Raw genomic sequence first — 16,071 nt, 5'->3', positions numbered from 1 at the left:
AGAGCTGACTCACTGGAAAAGACTCTGATGCTGGGAGGGATTGGGGGCAGGAGGAGGAGGGGATGACAGAGGATGAGATGGCTGGATGGCATCACTGACTCTATGGACGTGAGTCTGAGTGAACTCTGGGAGTTTGTGATGGACAGGGAGGCCCAGCGTGCTGCGATTCATGGGGTCGCAAAGAGTCAGACACGACTGAGCGACTGAACTGAACTGAACTGAATACCAGTTATAAAGAGGTAAGAGAAACAAACTAACTTTTAATCAGCTGGTCTTAAGAGCAGCACAGGGCCCAGTACATGATAAAGCTGAAAAACAAGTTTGAGAAATGAATACTTTTTCAGACCATAAACATGGAGTAGCACAAAACAGAAATCTCTGAGAGGGGGAACATGCAAATTAACCTCCTGCGCACTGCCTAGAGGGAGTTCCTTCCCAGGCTGAAGCCAAGGGTGAAGACCCAAACAGAGCCTCACAATCTCCTAGAGCTGAAGAAATAAAACCTGGGGTCCCAGAGAGGCAAGAATTTGCAGAGCAGAGCACAGAGAGGTGAGAGCAACCCTGAGAAAGCCTTCCAAAGATGCCAGTTCTTCAACTGAGTACTGATTAACACATTTGTATGAGCAGACTACTCAACACTGAAGAAAGAACTACCATGAATGACAAAAAAAAAAAAAATTCTTTGGGCTAGAAAAGACTGGACAGACTTTGTGTGTCCACCAGTCATAGCGGAGAACCTGTACTGCAAAGGGCATCAGGCAGAATGCTCAGAAGGGCATTGGCACATCAAAGAAAACAATTTACTCTGGGCTGATAGCTGATCTGATCACATGTAACAGAACTGAACAGCAAGCCTTCTGGAAAGGATCAAACTATATGCAAGCACCCAGCAAGGGTTGGGAAAGTCAGCAAAAATTTACCAGGCACAAAACAGGAATTGTTGACCCATAATGATGAGGAAAATCAATCTATTGAAACACATCCATAGCACAGCTGGCATAATTATTAAATAGGTCATTAAAAGTTATAAAAACTTTAATTTCAAAGTTATTAAAACTATAATTTGTATGTTCAGGAAGGTAAAGGAAAGATTTAAAAGAAATTCAAATGAACTTATAAAGATATGAAATAAAATGTGAGAGAGAATAAACTATACTGCAAGAGATGAGTAGGACATTAGACACTATAGGAAAAAATTAGTAAAGTGGAAACTTTAGTCATAGAAGTTACTCAAAATGAAACAGACACACACACAAGACCAGTAAAAAAAACATGAACGGAATATCATCACATTGTCAGGCAACTTTAAGCAGATCAGTTTACATCCAGTTCCAGCCCCTGAAGGACTGTGTTTGAAGAAATAAAGCCTGGTCTTTTCCCAAATATGAAGAAAATTATAAAGCCACATATCCAATATCAATAAGCCCCCAAAATAAGAAATATGAAGAAAATTATGTCAAATATTCAAATTGCTTTTAAACCAGTAATAAGAATATCTTAAAAGTAACCAGAGAAAAAAACATTAGAATAAAAGACTTCTCATTCAAAACAGTACAAGCCAGAAGACAATGGAGCAATAGCTTTTAGGTATTGGGGAGAAAAATAAATAGACTTAGAGTTCTTTGGGTTTTTTTTTAAGATTTTTTTTTTTGATGTGGACCATTTTTAAAGTCATCATTGAATTTATTACAATATTATTTCTCTTTTATGTTTTGGTTTTTTGGTCAAGAGCCATGTAGGCTCTTAGCTCCCTGACCAGGATTTGACCCAGCACCCCTTACATTGAAAGGCAAACTCTTAACCACTGGACTGCCAGGGAAGTCCTTACTTAGAGTTGTATACTCAGTGAAAATGTCTTTCAGAAACACAGGCAAAATAAAGACTTTTTCAGACATAGAAAAGCTGAAGGAATTAATCACTAGCAGAAATGCACTACAAAAAATGCTAACATATAAGGAAAATTATATTAGATGGAATTATGGAGCTACACAAAGAAATGAAACCACAGGAAATGGCATACAAATGGATAAGTACTCTTTTATTTTAAAATCTCTTTTAAAAATTATTGTTTAATACAGTCATCTGTTTAACAGTTGTGTTAATATAATAATACCATATTTTGGGCTTTCTATCTTAAGTGAAAGTAAAGTATATGACAACAGAAGCAGAAAGGAGAAAGTGTAAATATACCGTTGTAATGTACTTATAAGTAAAGAGGAATATCAATTGAAGGTAAACTGTAATAAGTTAAAGACACATATTATATGCCCTGTGGCTTAGAGGGTAAAGTATCTGCCTGCAATGCAGGAGACCCGGGTTCGATCCCTGGGTCGGGAAGATCCCCTGGAGAAGGAAATGGCAACCCACTCCAGTACTCTTGCCTGGAAAATCCCATGGATGGAGGAGCCTCGTAGGCTACAGTCCATGGGGTCACAAAGAGTCAGACACGACTGAGCAACCACACATTTTTTTTAGCCACTAAACAAAAGTTATAGCTAATAAGCCAATAAAGATGATAAAGTGGAATAATAATAAAAATAATCCAGAACATTACATGTACTATGTGTTGTGCTCAGTCACTCAGTCGTGTCCGACTCTTTGCAGCCCTATGGACTGTAGCCCACCAGGCTCCTCTATCCTTGGGATATTCCAGTTAAGAATACTAGAGTGAATTGCCATTCCCTTCTCCAGAAGATCTTCCCAACCCAGAGATCGAACCAGTGTCTCCTGCATTGGCAGGTGGATTATTTACCACTGAGCCACCTGTAAATCATATTGAATGTGGATTCGTTAACTGCTACAATTAAAAGGAAGAGGCTATCCAAGTAGAATTTTTAAAAATTAAGACCCAACTCTATGCTGCCTATAAGAAACTCATGCTAAATAAAAATACAAATAGGTTAAAATTACAAGGATGGAAAATATACCTTAGTAACACTAATCAAAAAAAAGTAGATGGAATATTTTAGCAATAAAGTATTTTGCCACCAGGGCTTCCCTGCTGGCTCAGTGGTAAAGAATTCACCTGCCAATGCAGGAAACACAGGTTTGATCCCTGGGTCAGTAAGATCCCCTGGAGAAGAAAATGGTAACCCACTCCAGTATTCTTTCCTGGGAAATCCCATGGACAGAGAAGCCTGGAGACAGTCCGTGAGATCTCAAAGAGTCAGACATGATTTAGCAACTAAACAATAGCAATATTTTTTTTGACATAATGCTGTTTCACACTTAATAGACTACAGTGTACTATGAATATAACTTTTATGCACTTGAAAACAAACAAAAGAAATGTGTGACTCCCCTTATTGGTGGTCTAATCAAATCCACAACATCTCTGTATTATGCTTGTATGCTCATTAATCAGAATTGCACGTTCCTTTATTTATGATCCTACTTTCAGTTTTTGTTTTCGTTGTGCTCGGGTGATGCTTCTGTTTCCTTGAAATCTGTATCATTTATAATGGTGCTTCACTCTATAGAACTTAGATTTTGAATGAATCTTTGAAGTCATCTGCTTTTCCATTCATGGGAAATTCTTTTTTTTTTTTTTAATTTTAAATTTTATTTTATTTTTAAACTTTACAAAATTGTATCAGTTTTGCCAAATATCAAAATGAATCTGCCACAGGTATACATGTGTTCTTTATCATCCATGTTCAAACTGCTCTGCCAGAAAAGTCTTCCTTAGATTGAGCTACAATTTGTTGTTGGTCACATCATGGCTCATAAGAGGTTTAAAGATAAAAGCCACATTTACACAGTTATCTTTCCTCTGAGTTCTTAATCTTTTTTATCAATGCTTTTAAAGATGTGTTTAAGTTTCTAAAAATAGTACATAGTTCTTAAAAAACTCAAAATGATATGTAGGCATAAAAGACAAGTTGCTTAACCATAATTCATAGTTTATTACAAGGGTAGGCATACTTTTTCTTTAGGGTCCAGAGAGTAAACATTTTCAGCTTTGCAAGACAACAATCTCTGTTGAAACTACTCAACTTTGTTATTGTACCCCAAAATAGCAATGGACAAGAAGTAAATGGATGGCCGCAACTATGTTCTGATGGCACTTTGAAAAACAGGATTTGGCCTGTGGGCCATAGTTTCCCAACTGCTAGTTTAAGAGTGTCTTTCAAGATGCCTCCTAAACATGTATGAGCATATATATTTAAATGTAAATGAATTATTCTATATATGTTTCAGTACAACCTGTTTTCTTTCCATTCAGTAATAAATCATAGTCATATGGACATATATAGCAGTGTTTGTAAATGCTTATAGTCTGTGCACTCTATTTTCATTCCATAAGTTATGTAACAATTTGGTGATGGATATTTAATTTTTTTTTCATTTTTCTTTTATTATAAACACTCCTGTGAGAATTCCTTGGCAACCCAGTGGTTGATACGCCACCCTTTCACTGCCAGTGGCCCATGTTCAGTCCCTCATTGGTTAATATATTTTTGCATTATTTTACTTTCAGCCTTTCGTATTTTCAATATACTTTCTATTAGCATATCATTTTTAGTGTGACATGACAATTTTTATCTTTGATCTTTTAATTGAATATTTTGTCTATTTGTATTTGTTGTAACATTTGATATCTTTGGATTGAAATCTATTTTCCAGCTATCTGTTTTCTAGTTGTCCTGCATGTTCTGTGTTTTTAATTTTTTTTCATTCTTGCTTACTTGGTTTTTGCTGCTTTGTTTTTATTATTCCATTAGTCATTATATACTTTTTCCTTTTATGTTCTGAGATTACCACATACATCCTTGACTTATCAAGTCTAATATAAATTAGTACCTTTACCTATTTCCAGACAACTTTAACTTTACTTACCTCATTCTAACACATCTACTACTTTTGTTACATATTTTAATTCTTTATTCAAAAGACGATGATGATGATCTTATGCTCACAGTTCATTTAGATCAGGCTCTCTAAATCTTAGCACTATTAACATTTGTTTCAGATAATCCTTTTTTGTAGTGGAGGGGGGAGCTGGCCCTTGTAGAGTTGGTAGTATCCCTGGTTCTACCCAGATACCACTACCACCTTCCTCTCAGTTACAGCAACCAAAAATATCTTCAAATATTACCATATGTGTCTTGGGAGATGGAAAGAATCAGTCTGCCTCCAGTTAAGAACCACTAGTTTAGATCTATGTAAATATTTATCCTTTTTCCTTCTCATTTCTTCCTGCATCTCCAGTCTTCTATCAGGATTATTTTCTTCCTAATTAAAGAATACCTTTTAGTAATTCCTTTAGTGCAGGACAACTGGTGACCAGTTCCTTTGTATGTTTGTTTATATGAAAATATTCATATCTTATGTTCATTCTGAAAGAATGTATTCACTATATATGGAATTCTAGGTTAGCAAGTGTTTTAGCATTTTGAAGATTTCACTCCAATGTCTTCTTTTTTCCATACTTTGTATTGAGTAGTCATCTGTCAATCTAATTATTTTTCCTTTAAAGGTAACTTTTTGGGGGCTGCTTTTAAGATATTCTCTATTGGGATTCATAGCACTTCTTGAATCTGTGATCTTATATTCATCAAATTTGGAAACTTCTTAGCCCTTACCTCTTCAAATAATTCTCTTCTGCTTCTCTCTCCTTTTTATTTTAGAACTACAATGACATGTATGATGTGTTAGTCACTCAGTTGTGTCCACCTCTTTGTGACCCCATGGACTGTATGTAGCCCACCAGGCTCCTCAGTCCATGGAATTCTCCAGGCAAGAATACTGGAGTGGGTTGCCATTTCCTTCTCCAACATGTATGATGAAGTGAAGTGAAGTCACTCAGTCATGTCCAACTCTTTGCGACCCCATGGACTGTAGCCCACCAGGCTCCTCCATCCATGGAATTTTCCAGGCAAGAGTACTGGAGTAGGTTGCCATTTCCTTCTCCAGGGGATCTTCCTGACCCAGGGATTGAACCCGGGTCTCCTGCATTGCAGGCAGATGCTTTACCATCTGAGCCACCAGGGAAGCCCACATGTATGACAGTCTTCTCATTGTCTTTAATGTCACTTTCTCTCATATTTTTCATCCTTTTGTCACCCTGTGATTGATCCTGGTTATTCCACTAACCTCTTTCCTTCTGTTCAGCTGTGGTTTATCCACTATTGACTTGAATCCATCCATTGACTTCCTTGTTTCTGTTTTTCTGGTTTCTTAGCTTTTCGGGTTTTTAATGGGTTTTTATTCTTTCTGATTCTCTACTGAAATTTTTAATCTTTCATGTTTTCCACATGGTAATCACATTTATTTAAGTCTGAGTCTGACAACTCCATTTTGGGACCATGTATATGTCTATTTCTATTGTCTGTTATTTCTTTTTCGGTTTTTAGCCATTTTCTTCTGTTTCTTCTTATGCCTGATGGTATTTGACTGCCAGCCATTACATATGAAAAATTATGAAAATACTTTGAAGCCTATAATGATGTATTATTTATCCTAAAAGAATTTACATTCAAACATGAAATTAAGTGTACTATCAATCATAAATTACATGATTTGAAGCTGAGTTTCACTATATCTAGTTAATAATTATATTTTAGGTCCCAAACCAAAGCCTGGTGATTTCATCAGCATCACTTTTTCCTACCACCCCTGCTACTTCCTGCTCCTTTCCTTGAGTTTTATTTCTGTCATGACTTGAGCGGCTGCTTTAAAGCTATACTAACCTTCTCAGTCACCTCTTTCGGTTCCACAGATGCCTCCAGAAGAAAAGATCTTTGGGTTTTAGTTTTGTCCTAAATATTGGCCCTGTTATTTTTCCTACTTTTTAAAAAAACAATTCTCAGCAGTCTAAATTGCCTAGACTGCAGTTATGAGAAGCAGAAGTCACCTCAGATTAGTTTTATTTCACTGAAAATATATCCTCTTTCTTTGAGCGAATGTTTTGGGTTGTAAATTTTAATTCTTTTATGTCAGAAAATATCATTTTGTTTAGTTGGAAGTAGAATTATGATTTTAAAATCATTTTCCTTCAATACTTTATATGTATTGTTCCATTTGTTTTTTTATATCTGCTTTTATTGATGAAGAGTTTAACTTGAATCTGCTTCTCATCTCTTTGTAATAAATCCTTTTTCCTCTCTCTGGAGAGGTTCTTTTCACATCTTAAACTTATTTTTAATATTCAGAGGTTTTAATATAATGTACAGGGTTTTTTGTTTGTTTTTTCCTTCTTTATGTATCCTTTTTGGGATCTTTTACTCCCAAGTAAAAGATATATTTCTTTTCCACATACGTTCTTTAAACTCAGTTCTTTCCTATACCTATTCAAGGCTGTGTTTTTCCTCTTTAAATTCATTCACATCTTCTCTTTGTATTTGAAGGATTCCTCACGGTTTCTGTCTCACCACAAGTTTCCCTTCTTATTTCCTACATAGCTACATATCCATGTGTGTATTTATTTGTAATATATCTTCTCTTATTTCTAGGTATTTGGTGAGAGGAAAGGAGTGATATCTGCTTAGCTTGCCCTCTTGAATCTCGGTAGTTCTTTTTATAACTTTATCCACTTGAATTATCCTCCTCTAGTCAGGTTGTACTTGGGTCACATGCTGACTTGTCACCACTTTACATTAGCTCAACAAATGGCAGCCTCTAGGGTATTTTCATGTCAACTAACCTCAGCATGCAATCTTTTTTTCAGTATATATGTACATTAATTACTGCATTTCAAACCCTTTACTGTAGGTCATTGAGATGAAACTATATTAGAACAATGTTTTGTAATCTACATTAGGTTTTTAAAAAACTAACTTGCAAAATGTGAGGGAGGAGCAAATTCCCTAGTTGACTGGCAACTGAAATTGTAAAAGTCAATTCAGAGAACAAGCTAATATGTTGGGAAGAAATGATAACAGCAGCAGGGGAAAGCAATATGAAAAGTTGGCCCATGAGACAGGGTAGAAGTAGAATTTGCTAAGTGGCAGGGGAGGTGAACTGTGGTAGTGTAAATTCTGTGTTATACATAAAATCTGTACATGGAGATTTTCTTGCTTTGACAGTTGACAGTTGGATATGTAACTCTCCATTCTGTGTTAGGTGAGAGTTATGAGGAGTCAGGCCCTGGACCTAAGGGCTCTGGAGGTAAACTTAATGAGTGTCTCAGGCATCATGTTGTCCCTGAGCCTGTTAACTTAACAAGAGTACTGCCCAAGCTCACCCTTCTCCCATTATCCCTACCTCTCTCTCTCTGCCTCCCCCACCCCAAATTGGCTCATTTTTTGCTTATACAGAAGCCTAAATAGGTATATACAGAAATAAATTTACAGAGCTATCTTAATTTTAACAAAATCAGACTCTATAAATAGTCTCATTGAAATGTTTAAATAAGTTTTATGAAATGGCCTCTCAATAATAATTTTATCATTGATGCCTATGCCTTTGTTATTTTCAGTGATTTATAAAATTTCACATAGCATTTAATATTTACTTTATAATTGAGTGAATATGTTTCTGGAGGTAAACGTTTATGATACAGTCGGTCTAACCACTGTAGGCATTATTTTGATCAAGTAAAATTGTCTTTCTTTTTAGTATTTTTTGTGTTTATCCCAACATTAAATATCATCTGTAAATCTTGATTAACTTATTTTTTTATTAAAAGTTTTTCATCAGCTGTCTTAAGTAAGCTTTAAAAGGGTTTAAATTCAATTTTAATCTTCTACACAAAGCCACAAGATACCTATTATCCCTTTTAACTTCGCTTAGTAGGCTTAAAATGAAAAACATTTTTAATTAATCCTTTATGCTCCTTAGGACTGTAAAATAGAAAAGAATGAAATTTTCAAACCAACTTATACTTCTATTGAACAAGTAACTCTATTTAAACATATAAAAATATATTTAATCCTAATTCATAAAGTTTTAAATACTTCAGAAGTAGTCATCCTGAAAAAAAAAAAAACCAAGTAAACAAAATAATGTACACTTTAAACTTTAAAAACCTATTAGTAAGAGCTAATTTCCTCAAGTGCTAAACATATTTGCAACACAAAACACCCAAATATTAAAACCATTCCACACGCTTTAGTAGAAACTTAAAATTTAAAACATTTTACCTGGAAATCTAAACTAAGTAGGCTTTGCTTGGTGTCATTTAAGTCTCCGGATGAAAATGAAACAAAACCAGAGCTTTCTTTAAGACAAAGAAGGGAGTGTTGAAAAATGTTAACTGACTTCTTTGTAAAATCTAAAATAACTGCCTCCCTTGGGGTTACATGCCTTTCGGTTCTTTGTGCAGAAAATCAGCCAAGAGAGTAACTAGGGAAAATGGTTACCAAGGCAAATATTTGTTCTAAATCACGGGAAAATGGAAAGCAGCAGGGGGTGGGGGCGGGAAGCTTTAGTCTGTAGGCTGAGAAAGTGGAGTTAGAAACAACAAAAGTGGAGCTTAAGAAATGTGTGATTTTCACAGACTAATTGCATTAAAAATGTTAACATTCGTACTAGCCTGCGTGTCACTAGAGCTTTATCAGACTGCAGAGATGCTATTGTTCCCAAGTTAGAGGACTATACATTCCTGGGATGCCTTAATTGGGTTAATGTTATTTAAATCTCTAATCAGCTCCCTGCCAGCCATACCAGTCTCCCACACAATATTGTTAACAAAACAGGGCTTCCCTGGTGGCTCAGTGGTAAAGAATTTGCCTGCAGGCGGACACGGGTTTGATCCCTGATCCAGGAAGACCCCACATGCCGCCACACATAGTAACAAAGACCAAGAACAGCCAAAAATAAATAAATTTTTAAAAAGCTGTTATATATTAGTGTCACTGAAATTATATAACTTCCAACCTTAAGCAATAATAAAATAGGCAAGAGAGCCGTGAGGCTTCTGATTAGGGCAAATTGGTTATCTAGTTCAGCCTCAGTTTCTTCATCTGCGAATGAGCAGGTCAGAGTCAGATCAAGGTTCCTGGCCTACAGTGCTCCTTATGGGGGACCTTGGATGAATTACTGCTGTTTATAACTGTTTATTCTTTATACAGCTGGGATGGTAATACCTACCCTTCAAATTTTTGTGCAAATAGAATGAATAGCAATACAAAATGCCTGTCACAGGCTAGGTAATTTTAATATCTGTTTTTTTTAATTCTTAATTTACCTCAGGGGTCTTGACAGAGAAGAACTTGCTTGACAGAGAAGAACTACATTTTTGTCTTTCCAAAATCTTAATGTGACTTGGATAGATCAAATCAAGATGATAGATTGAGCACATGGGCCACCCAAATTCCTAAAACTAAAAACTACATTTTCTTTTAAAAATGTAGTACTGCATCACAAAATTATTAGTACTATTAGAAGACAGAATTTTTGATAAATTCCTTAAAGACTGAAGGCATATAGGCTCTGACAGATGACACTATAGCCCAAACAGGTGTAAGACAGGATAATTTTGTGAGTGTTCCAAGTTTAAAAATTATAGATCTTAGGAATGGTGAGATTCATTGGGAAACTGCACTCAGCAGAAGCAAGGTATATGACCCCAATCCTCCTGATGTCTCCATCATTTGTTCCAAGTATTATGCATTTACCTCCAAATTGACCCATGTTCTCATCTACTTGGTTTTGCGTGTGTAATAGAAAAGGGATCCAAACTAGCTCAACCGAGTACAAACACTAAGTTGACTATCTCTACCCACACATTCTGAGCTTTTGGTCAGTGTTTCTAACATAAGTAGATAGCCCAGGATTACCAAATATTTGAGAAGATACTAACATTAGAGATAGGAGTTCCCCTCATCTCTTCCCCCAGAATACCAACACACAATCTGAAAAGAGCTTTGGAGATTAAATCAAGAATGAGATGCCACTAGACACCTATTGCTTCTGCTGCTGCTGCTGCTGCTAAGTCGATTCAGTCGTGTCCGACTCTGTGCGACCCCATAGACGGCAGCCCACCAGGCTCCCCCGTCCCTGGGATTCTCCAGGCAAGAACACTGGAGTGGGTTGCCATTTCCTTCTCCAATGCGTTTGTAACTTATAAGCCTGAGTGATTATGTTGTATATAGGTTCATCAGATGTAACAAATGCACCACTCTACTGGGGGAGGCTGTGTGATGAGAGTACTAGGGATATATGGAAATCTTCTGTACCTTCCTCTGTTTTTCTGTGCATCTGAAACTGCTTTAAAAAAAAAAAAGTCTTTAGGCCTTCCCTAGGAACTTCCCTATAGCTCAGATGGTAAAGAATCTGCCTCTAATGCAAGGGACCCAGGTTCAATCCCTGGGTCAGGAAGATCCCCTGAAGAAGGAAATGGCAACCCATTCCAGTATTCTTGCCTTGAGAATTCCATGGACACAGGAGCCTGCCACGCTACAGTCCATAGGGTCGCAAAGAGTCAGACATGGCTGAGCAACTCACACACACACACACCCAGGCCTTCCCTGGTGGTCCAGTGATTAAAAATCTCCCTGTCAGTGCAGGAGACATGGGTTCAATCCCTGGCCTGGGAAGATTCCACATGCCGTGGAACAAATAAATCCTTGTGACACAGCTACTGCAGCCTATGAGCCACAACTACTGAAGCCCACACACCAAGAACCCGTGTTCTGCAAGGAAGAGTGGCCCCTGCTTGCTGCAACTAGAGAGAGTCCATGCATCAAAAATAATAAAATAAAATAAAATTTTTTGATAGTCTTTAAAAGAGAATGTGGCTTGATTTGAAATATATACATTGTTTTCGGAAGAAAAAAATGTGAATAACATGCAGTATTGGACACATTGCTTAGAGCAAACAAAAACTCATTCTTTTGAGAACAACTTAGCAATAGCTATGTTCTGTCCCAGCCTTCCACTTCTAGGAATCCATTATAGAAACACGTCTTTCTCTGCACAAGTGTACCTCCAGGAAAGTACTTTAAAACATTGTACCCAAGTGTAGAGGGTAATTAGTCAGTTGTATACTGACAGGGAACAGTAGGCTGTTACAAAGTTACATCGAGAGACTGAAGTAACTATTATACAGACATCATAGTTGTCCACAGTATTACCAAGAAGAAGAAAGAAACTTTAAAGCAGCGCATGTGCTATTATGTTACCTTCTTTTAACATATACAATTTAGTATCTTCCTAGAGAAAAAAATGGAAGAAATAAATAACAAACTGTTAGTTATCTTTGGGTGATGGAATTATGAGAGGATTTTTAGTATGTAATTCTGTATTCTTATAATGTTTTGAGCTTTTCATAACCAGGTCAGATAAAAGGAATCTTTAAAAAAAAATTAAACAATTAGAAAAAGAAATAATTTAAATAGCCACATAGAGGAGTAGCCAAGACTGGCAAAATTGCAAAGAACCAGATTATACAGTTTCTGAGGTCCCTGCTCTAAAATCTTGTGAGTTAATGGACTGTTACATGAGTCCTTCTGCAGAAACTGTTTTAACCACAGTAGTATCAACACATGGAAAATGCTGGTATTAGTGTTCTCCTCCCTTTTATTATTGCAGCCATAACTATGTTCTAAAGCTTGGCTCTGACGGCTGCTCTGCAGTTTGGTGTTGGTCACCAAACAGGATGTCAACAGGTCCTTCAGCACTCGGGCTATAAGCACAGCCAGTGCAGGTACCAACTCCTTTTCGGTATTTTTACCTCTGTGGTAGAAAGTGCCAATGAGTTAGTTTTTCTTTTAAGGTTGTAGTTGCTTATGACAACTTTGTAGATAACACTCAGATAAAGCTAAATTTTGAAAATTTTAAGTAAGGGTCCTCTCAGAAATGGGAGTCTTATCTTACCTCAAGCCTATTCTATATCCCTTCCTAGGGTCATAGTCAAATGCCTTTTCAGCTAACTCATACTGAAGTTGCTTCATCTTCCCACAAAGAATACTACACACATCTTTTGGCCACATCACATGTGGGAACACGTGCCCCGGGCATTCGAAGTCCAGAATCTCAACCAGTGGACCACCAGGGAAGTCCCTACTACAGGCCTATATTAATCAACACATTCTTCTAAACAGTTCTTTAAGATCAGCATAACCATACTATAACCTGACAAGGAAATTATAAAAAAGGGTAATTATAAATCAGTCTCACTAAGGAACATAGATTTTAAAAAACTAAAATATTAGCAAACCAAATCTACTAGTATACAAATAGGATAATATATCATGACTCTACTAGGCTTATTCAACAAGTACCTGGTTGATTTAAGGATAAAATCCAAATATTATATGATCATCTCAAGGTCTAAAGAAGGAAGAAGGAGGAAAAAAGCTTTTATGTACTAGAAATAGAAGAGAACTCATTAGTGTGTCAGAGTATCTACAGAAAATAACTTGCTTCCACTCCCAGCTATATACCCAAGAGAAGTGGAAACATAAATCCACATGAAAACTGTACACCAGTTTTGAAGCTACACTCTTCATAACAGCCAAAATGTGGGAACAACTCAAATATCTAGCTGATGAATGGAGAAAGTAAGTATAGTCTGTTTCTACAGTGGAGTATTATTCAGCAATGAAAAGGAATGGTATGATACATGCTACAACATGGATGAACCTCAAACACATTATGTTCAGTGCAAGAAGCCAGTCACAAGAGGCCACATATTGTATGCCTCTTTTGTATGAAGTGTCCACAGTAGGCAGATCCACTAGGCAGAAAGTAGATGAGTGGTTGCTGGGGTGAGGAGACTTAGAGTGGGGTGACAGAATGGGGGGTGACTGCTACTGAGTACAGTGTCTCTTCATAAAGTGGCCCAAATGTTCCAAAAATAGGCATTAGTGATATCTCCCAAATATGAAAATACTGCTGCTGCTGCTACTGCTGCTAAGTCGCTTCAGTCGTGTCCGACTCTGTGTGACCCCAGAGACGGCAGCCCACCAGGCTCCCCCGTCCCTGGGATTCTGCAGGCAAGAACACTGAAGTGGGTTGCCATCCCCTTCTCCAATGCTTGAAAGTGAAAAGCGAAAGTGAAGTCGCTCAGTCATGTCCGACCCTCAGCGACCGCATGGACTGCAGCCCTCCAGGCTCCTCCATCCATGGGATTTTCCAGGCAGGAGTACTGGAGTGGGGTGCCACTGCCTTCTCCGATGAAAATACTAAACCCCACTAAATTTGTACTCTAAAAGGGTGAATTTAATGATATGTAAATTATATCTCAGCAAAGCTATTATTAAAAAATAATGTTGTGATACTGCAATTTTTCCTTTTCTGGGAACGAGACAAGCAGGCTCACTGAAAATTCTGGCAAGTGCAGTAAAACAAGAAAAGGGGGGGGGTGGAATTTAAGTAGAAAAGTAGAAAATTGGGTATAAGTAGAAAATCAGGAATTCTCTGGTGGTTCAGTGGTTGGGACTTTTGCTGCCAGGGGCCTAAGTTCAATCCTTGGTCAGGAAACTTGAGATCCAGCAGAACATGTAATGCAGTCCCCCAAAAAGTGTAAGAAAATTAAGGAAGGAAAAAACTTATTAGACAGGTGAAATGCTTTCTTTGCATAGGAAATCTAAAATGAGGGGGTGGTGAAATGAGTAAAGGGACTCAACTGTATGGTGAGAGATGGAAAATAAATTTTTTCTGGTGAGCATATTACAAGTGCTTAGGAAGCATCACTACAAACAGAGATAGTGGAGGTGATGAAATTCCAGTTGAGCTATTTCAAATCCTAAAAGATGATGCTGTGAAAGTGCTGCACTCAATATGCCAGCAAATTTGGAAAACTCAGCAGTGGCCACAGGACTGGAAAAGGTCAGTTTTCATTCCAATCCCAAAGAAAGGCAATGCCAAAGAATGTTCAAACTACCACATAATTGTACTCATCTCACACACTAGCAAGGGAATGCTCAAAATTCTCCAAGTTAGGCTTCAACAGTACATGAATCAAGAAATTCCAGATATTCAAGCTGGATTTAGAAAAGACAGAGGAACCAGAGATCAAATTGCCAACATCCATTGGATTGTAGAAAAAGCAAGAGAATTCCAGAAAAACATCTACTTCTGCTTCATTGACTCTGATAAAGCCTTTGTGGATCACAACAAACTGTGGAAACTTCTTAAAGAGAAGGGAACACCAGACCACCTTATCTGCCTCCTGAGAAATCTGTATGTAGGTCAAGAAGCAACAGTTAGAACCAGACGTGGAACAACGGACTGGTTCCAAATTGGGAAAGGAGTACATCAAGGATGTATATTGTCACCCAGCTTATTTAACTTATATGCAGAATACATCATACAAAATTCTGGGCTGGATGAAGCACAAGCTGGAATCAAGATTGCCAGGAGGAATATCAGTAACCTCAGATATGCAGATAATACCACCCTTATATCAGAAAGCAAAGAGGAACTAAAGAGCCTCTTGATGAAAGTGAAAGATGTATCTAGTCAATCCTAAAGGAAATCAGTCCTGAATATTCATTGGAAGGACTGATGCTGAAGCTGAAGCTCCAATACTTTGGCCACCTGATGTGAAGAACTGACTCATTAGAAAAGACCCTGATGCTGGGAAAGATTGAAAGCAAAAGGAGAAGAAGGCAACAGAGGATGAGATGGTTAGATAAACAGCATCACCAACTCAATGGACATGAATTTGAACAGACTCTGGGAGATAGTGAAGGACAGAGAAGCCTGGCATGCCACAGTCCATGGGTTACAAAGAGTAGGAAACCACTTAGCAACTGAACAGCAATATTCCATTGTATATATGTACCACATGTTCTTTATCCATTCCTCTGTCAACAAACATTTATGTTGCTTCCATGTCTTGGCTCTTGTAAACAGAACCACAGTGAATACTGGGGTGCCTGTATCCTTTTGAACCATGGATTTCTCTGGATATATGCCCAGGAGTGGGATTGCTGGATCATATGATAACTATTTTTAGTTTCTTAAGGAACTTCCTGATTTTTCTCCATAGTGGCTGTACTATTTTACATTCCCACCAACAGTGTAGGAGGGCTCCCTTTTCTCCATACCCTCTCCAGCATTTATTGTTTATAGACTTTTTTATTATGGCCATTATGACTGGCATGATGTGGTTCAGTTCACTTCAGTCACTCAGTCGTGTCTTACTCTTTGCAAACCCATGAATCACAGCAAGCCAGGCCT

At 37.4% G+C, this 16,071-nt stretch overlaps 2 protein-coding genes across 3 annotated transcripts in view; one reads left to right on the top strand and one right to left on the bottom strand.

Moving 5' to 3' along the window:
• Window positions 1-9,286, bottom strand: part of ECM2 (extracellular matrix protein 2, female organ and adipocyte specific) — a 43,665-nt gene extending 34,379 nt beyond the window's left edge. For both annotated transcript variants that reach the window (XM_010835986.1, XM_010835987.1), the window contains exon 1: window positions 9,084-9,286. The gene's annotated coding sequence lies outside the window, so the exon portion shown is untranslated. The remainder of the gene's footprint in view (window positions 1-9,083) is intronic.
• The window catches only part of CENPP (centromere protein P), a 233,056-nt gene that overhangs the window by 185,708 nt on the left and 31,277 nt on the right, over window positions 1-16,071 (top strand). The gene's annotated exons all lie outside the window — the stretch shown is intronic.

This window comes from Bison bison, unplaced genomic scaffold (assembly GCF_000754665.1).
Source record: "Bison bison bison isolate TAMUID 2011002044 unplaced genomic scaffold, Bison_UMD1.0 scf7180017864057, whole genome shotgun sequence".
Taxonomy (NCBI): domain Eukaryota; kingdom Metazoa; phylum Chordata; class Mammalia; order Artiodactyla; family Bovidae; genus Bison; species Bison bison.
This window is presented reverse-complemented; position numbering and strand designations above follow the sequence as displayed.